This window comes from Aegilops tauschii, chromosome 4 (assembly GCF_002575655.3).
Source record: "Aegilops tauschii subsp. strangulata cultivar AL8/78 chromosome 4, Aet v6.0, whole genome shotgun sequence".
Taxonomy (NCBI): Eukaryota; Viridiplantae; Streptophyta; class Magnoliopsida; order Poales; family Poaceae; genus Aegilops; species Aegilops tauschii.
Genome location: NC_053038.3, coordinates 384,110,117 through 384,122,599, shown reverse-complemented (window position 1 = coordinate 384,122,599; position 12,483 = coordinate 384,110,117).

Sequence of the window (12,483 nt, the reverse complement as noted above, 5' to 3'; positions counted from 1 at the left end):
TTTAGGGCACCGGCGCCTGGACTGCGTCTTCTTTGTCATCGCCGTCAGATCCTTTAGGTGTATCAACCATGTACACGTCGTACGAAGAGGTAGCCGTCCAACACCCAGTGAATGGCGGGTCTTGGCCTTGCTCCTTGTCGGCGTCGTCGTCCATACCGTCGATGTCTTCGGAGACATAATCGAGCTCGTCGGTTAAGTCCTCGATGGTAGCTATGAAGTGGGTGGCGGGTGGGAAGCAAAATTCTCCGTCGTCAGCCCCTAGATCGAACCGGACATAGTTCGGCTGTGAGTCCTTCTCCAAGGACAAATTCTTTAAAGAGTTCAGCACATCGCCCAAAGGTGAGTCCTGGAAGATGTCTGCGGCGCTAAATTCGGAAATCGATAGCCGATCCAGCTCGTTGTCCGCAGGCGCACCCGGTCCGGAACTTATAGCCGGAGACGAGTCCAGAGTTCCATGGACGCAAATATTGTGGGGTGTCGGGTCCATGTGCGGCTCCAACGCCGCGGACTCTGTGGCCTCGGATGGCATGACCTGCTTTGGTTCTAAGGCCGTTGCAGTAACAGGAACCATCTCCTGGACGTGATCCGATGACAGATTTAAGTCATGTTCATCGGGGCGAAGGGGAGCGATCGCTGCGGTCTCAAATCCGTTGAAGATCAAGTCTCCACGGATGTCCGCGACGTAGTTCAAGCTTCCAAATCTGACCTGATGGCCAGGGGCGTAGCTATCGACCTGCTCCAGATGGCCAAGCGAGTTGGCCCGCAGTACGAAGCCACCGAACGCGAGAATTTGTCCGGGGAGGAAAGTTCCTCCTTGGACAGCGTTACTATAGACGATTGAAGGGGCCATCGAACCTTTCGTCGACGGCACAGTGGAACTCTCAATGAAAGCACCAATGTTGGTGTCAAAACCGGCGGATCTCGGGTAGGGGGTCCCGAACTGTGCGTCTATGATCGATGGTAACAGGAGACGGGGACACAATGTTTTACCCAGGTTCGGGCCCTCTCTATGGAGGTAATACCCTACTTCCTGCTTGACTGATCTTGATGAATATGAGTATTACAAGAGTTGATCTACCACGAGATCGTAATGGCTAAACCCTAGAGGCCTAGTCTATATGACTATGGTCATGAATATCAGCCTTCCGGACTAACCCCTCCGGTTTATATAAACACCGGGGGGATCTAGGGTTTACATAGAGTCGGTTACATAAGAAGGAATCTTCCTAGTCGGTCGCCAAGCTTGCCTCCTACGCCAAGTAGAGTCCAATCCGGACACGGGTACAGTCTTCGGCCTTCATGTCTTCACAGCCCATCAGTCCGGCCCATGGATAATAGGCCGGACGCCCGAGGACCCCTTAGTCCAGGACTCCCTCAATGGCCCCTCCGGGATCCTCCTCCATGGCCTCCGGTGATGATGGCCCCCTCCGGTAGGGTGCTAGAGAGGGCCTAGATTGATTTCTCGTGGCTACAGAGGCTTGCGGCGGGGGAACTTCTGATCTAGGTTATTTTCTGGGGTTTCTGTATTTATAGGAATTCTTGGCGTTGGTTTCACGTCAGGGGGCTCTCCGAGTCGTCCACAAGGCAGGGGCCCACGCCCAGGGGGGTGGGTGCGCCCCCCACCCTCGTGGACAGCCCGGGACTCTTCTGGCCCAACTCTTTTACTCCAGGGGCTTCTTTTGGTCCATAAAAATCATCAAAAATTGGCATGTCAATTGGACTCCGTTTGGTATTCCTTTTTTGTAAAACTCAAAAAGAAGGAGAAAACGAAAACTGGCACTGGGCTCTAGGTTAATAGGTTAGTCCCAAAAATCATATAAAATAGCATATAAATGCATATAAAACATCTAAGATGGATAATATAATAGCATGAGTACTTCATAAATTATAGATACGTTGGAGACGTATCATTGAGCTCTTCTAAAGTTGTTTCAGTTATGGACTTGTTTTGCTGCCGCGTTTAGTTGCACTGGTGGCCAATTTTGACGGCCAATGTATGTAATATGCTACTTTGTTCCCTATATTTGCACTAGTGGCGAACTTTGATGCCCAGTGGATGTAATATGTGTAATAGCTGTAATAGGCTAGTGTTAGTTGCTTGCTTATTTATTTCCTTATTGTCTTGTTTAGTTGTTTGCTTGTAGTCACTGGAGTTCTTTTTCTGTGTTTTTCTAGTTGCCCAATAACCTATTTTTGGTAACTAGGCCACAACAACCATGGCAACACACGGACTGTTGTAACCATGGGCCTCCTGCGGGCTGTAGGATCCATGGGCATTCTATGGGCCGTAGGATCCATTGGTCTTCTATAGGCCGTAGGATCCATGGGCCTTCTACGGGGCGTATAATCATTTTGCCAAACATGGGCCGTACTATTCGTGGATCATAACGAGTCGTTAATAGGCCGTACGGGCTGGAATCATATTGGACGGCCCAAATGAAGCTACTAGGCTTAATTCCGATAGGCCGTCACGGGTCGGGAGTTAGCGGGCCGTAAATGGGCTATATACGAACATGCCGTTAACAGGCTTTCCGTGGGCCGACCCGTTACCTTTTTACCAAGTCAAACGGGCTGGCCTTTTCACCGGAATGGGCCTCTGTTGGGCCATGCCAGGTGTCGACATATCATAGGCGCCTCCTGTCCAATGAGTGGATGACATTTGTCCCAACGGTGAGCCAACACGTGTTTCCTCCAGCCAATGAGAATTTTACACGTGGAAAATCCCCATTGGTCCGGGCTGTTAACGGGTTATCGGTTCCAAAACCGGACCCGATAGCTTAACGGCGACCTGTTACAGTGGATGGCACGTGTCGGTTAACCTTGACGAAAACACTTCCATGACTCGCCATTTATCGTCATGGAAGTGGACACTTCCGTGATGATAATTTTGGTAATGTCATGGAACACTTCTACAACAACACAGATATGACTATCTTGATTCTGTCATAAAATCTTCATGGATGTACATGCATGACAGATAACGTGACCTACTGTGACTAACACGTATCATCACGGAAGTGTATTTTTTTTGTAGTGAGACATGGTGCAAATCTTTGATGATGCTCGGGACTCGGACGATGAGATGGAGGAATCTGCAAAGGCCTTCAATGAAATGTTGGAGTCTTCAAAATGTCCTCTCCACAAGCACACTAAGCTTTCTCAGCTAGATGCCATCTCACAAATAATGGCTCTGAAGGCTCAATTCAACTTGGGTAGAGAATTCTACGACGCGATGATGACAATATTTGGAAGTTTTCCACCCAAAGGCCATGTACTACCTGCAAACTTGTACCAGTCAGACAAAATCCTCCATGCTCTTAAGATGCCCTATGAGAAGATACATGCCTGTGAGAAAGGATGTGCCTTATTTAGGCTTCAGTATGCAGACTTGAACTATTGTCCCATTTGCAAGGCATCCAGGAATGTTGTGGTAGACAACGGTATGGGTGAGAAGACGCAAACCAAAATCCCAGTTAATGTTCTTCGGTATATGCCAATCGTACCAAGACTTCAACGTCTTTTCATGGCCGAAGAGACGGCCAGACAGATGACATGGCACAAAACGGGCAAAAGAACCCAACTAGATGCAGATGGGAAGCTAATGATGGTGCACACATCGGATGGTGAAGCGTGGAAGCTCTTCAATGCATTACGTGCGGAAAAAGCGGAAGATCCAAGGCATCCGCGAATCACCATCAGCACGGATGGTTTCAGTGTGTTTGGTCTGACGGTAGCCCAATACAGTTGTTGGCCTGTATTTGTCATCCCACTCAATCTCCCCCGGACAGATCATGCAGAGAAAGAACATTTTCCTGACGTTGATAATTCCAGGGCCCAACTATCCGGGGAAGAATATGAATGTGTACATGCAGCCTCTTAAGGACGAATTACAAGAAGCTTGGGATAATGGGTGCAAGACATACAACGCCTTTAGCAAACAAACTTCATAATGCGTGTCTGGTACATGTACTCGACGCATGACTTGTCGGCGTATGCGCTATTCGTTGGCTGGTGTGTGCATGGAAGGTTCTCGTGCCCCACATGCAAGGGAGCTCTTGAGTTTCGTTGGCTTCACGCCGATCACAAGTTTTCTTGCTTCGACTTGCATAGACAGTTCCTGGATCCTCGCCATAAGTTCAGGAAAGACAAGAAGAACTTCATCAAAGGTAGAGTTGTCAAAAACTTTGCACCACCTGCGTTGAGAGGCCAAGAGATCTTGGATCTGTTAAACGCTCTTGAGCCAGATCCAGAGCGTCCAAGGTATTTCAAAGGGTATAATTCGAAACATGCCTGGACTCACAAGACATGCTTGTGGGATCTGCTTTACTTCAAAGACCTCCTTTGCCCACACAACATCGACGTGATGCACACTAAAAAGAATATCGCTGAGGCACTTTTCGGTACATTGTTTGACATAGAGGGGAAGCCAAAGGATAATACTAAGGCTAGAGTCGATCAGGGGGCGCTATGTGATAGATCGTTACAAAACATGCAACCACCGAAAGGAAAGCAGAACTGGACAAAGCCAAAGGCATGGTTCAATCTTGGAAGGCCAGCTATCAGGGAAATTATCTTGTGGGTGAAAATGCAGTTGATGTTCCCCGATGGGTATGCAGCGAATCTAAAGAGGGGAGCGAATCTTGAAAAATTGAAAATATTTTGTCTCAAGAGTCATGATTGGCACATATGGATTGAGCGGGTAATGCCGGTGATGTTGCGTGGCTTCATCCCTGAGGATGAATGGCTAGTACTGGCAGAGCTGAGCTATTTCTTCCGTGTTCTTTATGCAAAAGAACTATCGCCTGGCCTGCTAGAAGAAATGGAAGAGTTGGCACCAGAGTTGATCTGCAAGTTAGAGAAGATCTTTCTGCCGGGCTTCTTTAGTCCAATGCAGCACTTGATTTGCATCTCCCAACCGAGGCAAGATTGGGGTGGGGGGCATGCAAAATCGTTGGTGCTACGCAACTAAGAGGATGCAGAAGACGCTTCAAGCAAAATGTAAAAATAAACATAGAATTGAAGCATTGATGGCCGAGGCATTCATTACCGAGGAGGCGGAAAACTTCATGACAACACACTACGAAGCCAAAAATCATCATTTGCATAGTCCGAAGCCTCGGTACAATGCTGGTGACCCTAAAAAGGGTGGATCCAACCTCAACCTATTCAAAGGGAATCTCGCACCAGCCGGTGCTTCTAATTCCTTATCGTTGGATGTCGAAGAATGGCAGACCATTTCGTTGTATATCTTCAACAACCTAACAAAAGTGCGGCCGTACATCAAGTAAGTTCTCGGTACATTGTTTCGCAACTTCTAATTCCTTTGAACTGTTCTTATTTCTGGATATTTGATACCGTCGATACGTCGCCAAATTATCGTATGGAGCTGTGACCCAAAAAGATTCTGTCAAAGAGTAATATTCTGGCAAAGCATGGAGGCGGCTATCCCGGTTTCATCTCTTGGTCCAAACAAACGGTAATTCCCACTAGACCATTTCATTTTCTTCGTCTAATTTATGGCTAATGGAACAATCCTTTCGTATTAAACTTCTAGGATAATTCAGAGTTTATGGACGCCGAATTGAGACAAGTCAATAATGGTTTTTACTTTAAGGTCCATTCATTGACAAATACGACATAACCGGGTATCGCTTTCGTACCTATGGCACAGAGCTATCTATGGCCGACCGAAAGTCTACAAATTGTTGTGTCTCTGGTATCGGCGAAGGAGATACCGAGTATTATGGAAGAGTTGAAGCAATTTATGAACTTCAATTCTATGGTGCAAACCCACCAAACATCGTAGTCTTCAAATGTTATTGGTTCCAGCTGAAGGAGACTAGAAGGACTCATGAACATATATGGCTAGTGGAAATCAAACAAAGCACCCATTTGGATGTTCCCGATGTCTATATTACGTCTCAACAGGCAAGCCAAGTTTTCTATCTACCGTGGGACTGTCAAAGTGATCCAAATCTCAATGGTTTGGATGTCGTTTATGAAGTGCCACCACGTGTTAGACCACCACCCCCAATGAAGAGGATTATGAACATCACATTAACCCAGACACAAAGGATAATTCTTCCAAGAAACACGTCTTTCCAAAAAATGTTTCAAGAACCGCTCTATTTCACCCCAGAACATTGAAGTAGACAGCGACAATGAATCCGACTTCACCCTTGAGCCGGAACAAGAAGAGTCAGAACAAGAAGAGGTTACTGCTGCGGATGACCTATCAATGCTTGACCGATTACGTAAAGGAGGCCTTCCACATGTTGATGCATTTATTGATGATGATGATGAGCACGTCATTACTGATAGTGATGATGATGATGCATCTATTGATCCCGGAGCATATATAGACGATGAAGAGTAATATTAGTAATGTCAGGTATTCATTTATTATTATGTACATATATATATTATTAATTAGTTCACGTTACTAGGTATTCCATTTTTTATTATGTTCATGATGATGATACACTTAAATTATATACATATTATCCATGTCAGGTATTTAATTTTTTTATGCTGTACTAATTTCATTTACTCTGTCATTGCAGGTGTTGACAGATGGTGGGCATGGGTCGAGAGCGCTCCGAGCCTCCTTCCTCGGCGCATTCTAGGAGGGGTGCTTTCATTCCACCCCAGCACCTCCGGAGAGCGCTGCTTGACAGTATGCAGACACCACCGGCGGGCACTTCTTCTTCGGCCGGGTGAGGTCGAGGGAGGAAGAAGAGGGGTGCTAGAGGTGGACGTGGTGGCAGGAGAGGTAGGAAGGCTGCTACACCTTCCTCGCCGCCACCTCCAGCTGATTCACCCGACCACAGGACTGCTCCATCTGAGGTGGACCCGTCTCGGACTCTGGTACATGAGCCTCGGGCCGACGAGCCTCAGGTCGCAGAGCCTTCGTCCCACGAGACTCCGCTCCCAGAGTCTTCATCCCACGTGACTCCGGAGGCTAGTGGCCATGCTGATGGTGGCGAGGACAACTTTTCTGAGGATAGCTATAGCGAGGGTGAGCTGGTTGAGGGGGGCAAGGTCTACCAGCGTGGTGGTACAAAGCTCCCGTCAGTGCTGACGACCCGCGAGCAGAGGTGGTTGATTGTGCCTAATGGGGAGAAGTAAGTGCATTTACTCCTTTTTAACCTTTTGCCTTCACGTTTCTTCAAATTAATCTCTAATGTGTTGGCCTTGTCATACTGCAGGGGTTGGAAACACGCCCCTGGTGTCCGCAAGCCCAACCAGGTCCTTGGTGTGCTTTGCCGGCAGAACTTCCTAGGGTGGGTCACGTTGCCCGGTGAGGGTCAGGTTCCATGGCTAGCACTACACTGGGAGCTGTACTTGGCTGCCCTGGCCCCGCCGGAGGAGAGGGTCGACGGTTTCTTGTGCGAGACGGTGGTCAGCATTGTGATCTGGACATTTTGGGTAATTTCTCCTTACAGAATTAAAAATCAATAATACCTAGTGATTGTACTAATCAGTGTTGACTTGTTTGATTTCAGACCTTCTACATGTGTCTTGAGGAACAGGAGGAGGCCGCGTCTATGGTTGTCGAAGCCGAGTGCAAGCGCCTACTTCAAAACTTATGTCACGAGGCTCGGGTGCAGGCTGCTCGAGACTACTACGCCTCGACTGGTATTAATAGGTCCAAGATGAAGTGTCGCATCAAGTTTCTGAGTAAGGAGAAGTACATGAAGGTAATTACCTATTCTTAAGGCCTTGTGCTTAGTTTTCTTCATTTGATTCTTAGGCGTAACGCTGAAATTTATATTGACTAACTTAGGTGCCCCCCAGATGGTGTGCGGATAGGATGGACTGTTGGGAGGCATTGGTGGATGAGTGGTGCTCTCCCCAATGGCTAGCCGTCCGCAACAGGCCAAGGATAAGCGTGCCCAAATGCAAGGTGTGCCACACCATCAAGGGAGCTCCAACCTGTTTGAGTACGGGGATAACTAGGTATGTGGTTTGCTTGATGATTCATGCAATTTCATTCTTCATTCTAGCTTGAGCCCTTAACTAATATTTTGTTCCTCTCTTTTAGGCGCGACACAACAAGAAGGAGGTGCCAGGGGTGTTCGACCTTTATGCCATGGCCCATACTGCCCCGTACAAGAAGGCCAAGGCATTCTCTGAGTCTGAGCTCAATCATCCAGAGAGCTTCACCAACATCTCCTCCCACCACAAGCTTATGAGGTACAGAGACGAGGGGAAGACGAGGAAAGGGGAGGACTTTAACCCGAGCTAGAGTCCTTTTGATCCAGAGCTGGTGATGATATCTGGTGGCGGGAGCTCCCATGGCTCGGTAGCCATTGGGGATGGACTGATACGTTGTCCTAGAACTCTCCCGGAGATCAAGAAGCGCCAGACGAGCTCCGATCCTGAGATAAGGCCTCGTCCACGGCCAATGGAGCGCGCCATTGAGGCTAGGGCCCAGGAGCTCCTGGCGGAGGCAAACAGGCAAGCGGCAGAGAGGGAGAGGGACATGGAGGAGAGGACAGCTAGGCTATTGGAGGAGGAGAGGAACCAGAAAGACGCGTCTCACCAGGCCCTATACAAGCTCCTCATGGTAAGTTTCTCCTACATATTAGCCAAATCATGCACGTAATATTCATTTCATTACTAACTAATATGTCTGACTCATGAAAACAAAATGTGCAGTCCGTGTGCCAGACCAATGGTCAGACCCCTCCGCCAATGCCCCAGATTGCTATAGCGCCCACGGCGAGTTTCATTTGAATGGTCATTAGTTACTAGTATTCACATTTGGGTTGCATCATGCTAACGAGACATTGCAAATGATCTTTGGTGCAGCATGCCTCCCGACAAGCATCGACCGATCCTTCTCCGTCTGGCACTGGAGCAACCCCGACCGATCCTTCACCTCCGTGATGATGGTAAGTTTTCCCAAGTGTTTTGCTTAACAAATGCATACTTAGCTTAAGAAATGACCTATTTAGCTCCAAAATGACCTATACTTAGCTTATTTTCCTCGAAAATGACATAATAACCTTACTTAGCTCCAAAATGACATATTTTACCTAGGATAGCTATAATATGACCTATACTTAGCATTTTTTTCCTCCAAAATCACTTAATATGCTTAGTTAGCTAAAAAATGGCATAACTACCTAGGATAGCTCAATAATGACCTATACTTAGCTTCTTTGGTTCATTTATGACATACTTAGCATACTTAGGTCAAAAATGGCATAATAATCTTGGTTACCTCCAAAATGACATATACTTAGCTTATTTTCCTCCAAAATGACATAATAACCTTACTTAGCTCCAAAACGACCTTATTACCTAGGTTAGATCTAAAATGACCTACACTTAGCATTTTTTCCTCCAAAATGACTTAATATGCTTACTTAGCTAAAAATGGCATAATTACCTATATTACCTTAGTTAGAAGAAGAAGAAGATAAAGAAGAGGAGAAAAAGAAAGAGAAGAAAAATTCTTCTTTTTCTTCTTCTTCTTCTTCTTCTTCTTCTTCTTCTAACTTTCTTCTTTCCCAATTTGCAGATTTGCTTTAGATCATGGAAGCTTGCGATGATGGAGTCTACTCTTCTCCTTGTCCTTCCTTTTTGTTTTGATTTTGTAGGATGAACAATGTGAAACTTGCTACCTATATATGTATGTATGGATGAAACCATTGTATACTTGTTGTTGGATATGTTGGCTATATATATGTTGGATATGGACTTTTGAGTTGGCATGTATATGTGTTGGATGATCATATCCATATGGAAGGGATATGTATGCTTGTTGAAAGTATTTTGAAATGTATATATATATATATATATATATATATATATTTATATCTGTGAAATTGATTGAATTTAAGAAAAACAGAAAAACAGGGGCAATACATGCACTTTGTCGTTTGCCAACAGACGGCAAAGACCTTTGCCATCTGCTAGCGGACGGCAAAGCTGCCACATGGCAACTACCTGTGCAACCTGGGGGCACTGGGCTGGCCTATTTGGTTGCTTTGCCGTCTCCTGGCAGACGACAAAGACCTTTGCATCTTTGCCATCTGCCAGCAGACGGCAAAGCAAGCCATGTGGCAGCTACCTAGGGGGGCACCTGGGCTGACATATTTGGGCACTTGCCGTCCGACAGCAGATGGTAAAGCACGCCGTTAACCCCTTAACGTACCTAACCCTACCCTCTGCCGTCCATGCCCTTTGCCGTCTGCTGGCAGACGGCAAAGACCTTTGCATCTTTGCCGTCTGTAGTTCATTCAGCCGGACGTGGGGCCGTCTGCGGGCAGACGGCAAAGGCCTTTGCCGTCCATCAAGCATGCATTTGCAGTCAGCCATGGCAAACGGCAAAGTGCCTGATTCCTATAGAGTCGAGTGCTCATTAAGAAAGTTTCTGTACAAGTTTGTGAATGAACTCCTCAAGAAAAGTTCTCCCAAAGTTCCCTATGAAAGAATCCTTTGAAGCATCTGGTCGTCTCAAACATTTTGACTACTTGTGGAGCCAAAACGGACTTTGTATGAGTAAGATATCCATGTTTCGGTTAACACTGCGTCAAACTAATTTCGAACGACAGATACAGAATAGTTCTTGTGTAGTTGCATTCGATTTTTTCCATTCTACTTCTCTAAACATCTCCATATGAGATCCAATTACCTCTAGGGAAATGCAAGAGACCTTACTTATGATGATGCACTAGGTCCACAGCTCGGACTTTGTGCATGTTCTCTAAAGGCGTTAGTCGAGTGTTCAATAAAAAAGTTTCCGGACAAGTTTCTGAATGAACTTCTTAAGAAAAGTTCTCCAAAAGTTCCCTATGAAAGAATACTTTGAAGCATCTGGTCGTCACAAATGTTGTGACTACTTGTGGAGCCAAAACGGACTCCGTATGAGTCAGGTATCCATGTTTCAGTTAACACTGCGCCAAAATAATTCGGAACGACAGTTACAAACTAGTTCTTGTGTAGTTGCATTCGATTTTTTGCATTCTACTTCACTAAATATCTCCATACGAGATCCAATTACTTATAAGGAAATGCAAGAGACCTTAGTTATGATGATGCACTAGGTCCATAGCTGGGAATTTGTGTATGTTCTCTAAAGGCGTTAGTCGAGTGTTCAATAAAAAAGTTTCCGAACAAGTTTCTGAACGAACTCCTTAAAAAAGTTCTCCAAAAGTTCCCTATGAAAGAATCCTTTGAAGCATCTGGTCGTCACAAATGTTTTGACTACTTGTGGAGCCAAAACAGACTCAGTATGAGTCAGATATCCATGTTTCAGTTAACACTGCGTCAAACTAATTCCAAACGACAGATACAGACTAGTTCTTGTGTAGTTGAATTCATTTTTTTTCCATTCTACTTCACTAAACATCTCCATATGAGATCCAATTACTTCTAGGGAAATGCAAGAGGCCTTACTTATGATGATTCACTAGGTCAACGGCTGGGACTTTGTGTATGTTCTCTAAAGGCGTTAGTCGAGTGTTCAATAAAAAAGTTTCCGGACAAGTTTCTGAACGAACTCCTTAAGAAAAGTTCTCCAAAAGTTCCCTATGAAAGAATACTTTGAAGCATCCAGTCGTCACAAAAGTTGTGACTACTTGTGGAGCCAAAACGGACTCCGTATGAGTCAGATATCCATGTTTCAGTTAACACTGCGCCAAACTGATTCCGAACGACACTTACAGACTAGATCTTTGTGTATGTTCTTGAAAGGCGTTTGTCGAGTGCTCGTTAAGAAAGTTTCTATACAATTTTCTGAACGATCTCCTTAAGAAAATTTGTCCAAAAGTTCCTTATGAAAGAATCCTTTGAAGCATCTGGTCATCACAAACGTTTTGACTACTTGTGGAGCCAAACCGGACTCCGTATATCCATGTTTCAGTTAACACTACGCCAAACTGATTCCGAACGACAGTTACAAACTAGTTCTTGTGTAGTTGCATTTGATTTTTTTTCCATTCTACTTCACTAAACATCTCCATATGAGATCCAATTACTTCTGGGGAAATGCAAGAGACCTTAGTTATGACGATACACTAGGTCCACAGCTGGGACTTTTAACGAAAGGCGTTTGTCGAGTGCTTGTTAAGAAAGTTTATGTACAATTTTCTGAACGAACTCCTTAAGAAAAGTAATCCAAAAGTACCAAATGAAATAATCATTTGAAGCATCTGGTTGTCATATTTTTTTTTATTTGTGGAGCCAAAACGGACTTCGTATCAGTCAGATATCCATGTTTCAGTTAACACTGCGCCAAACTGATCCCGAACGACCGTTACAAAGTAGTTCTTATGTAGTTGCATTCAATTTTTTGCATTCTACTTCACTAAATATCTGCATATGAGATCCAATTACATCTAGGGAAATGCAAGAGACCTTACTTATGATGATGCACTAGGTCAAAAGCTGGGACTTTGTGTATGTTCTCTAAAGGCGTTAGTCGAGTGTTCAACAAAAAAGTTTCCGGACAAGTTTCTGAATGAACTCCTT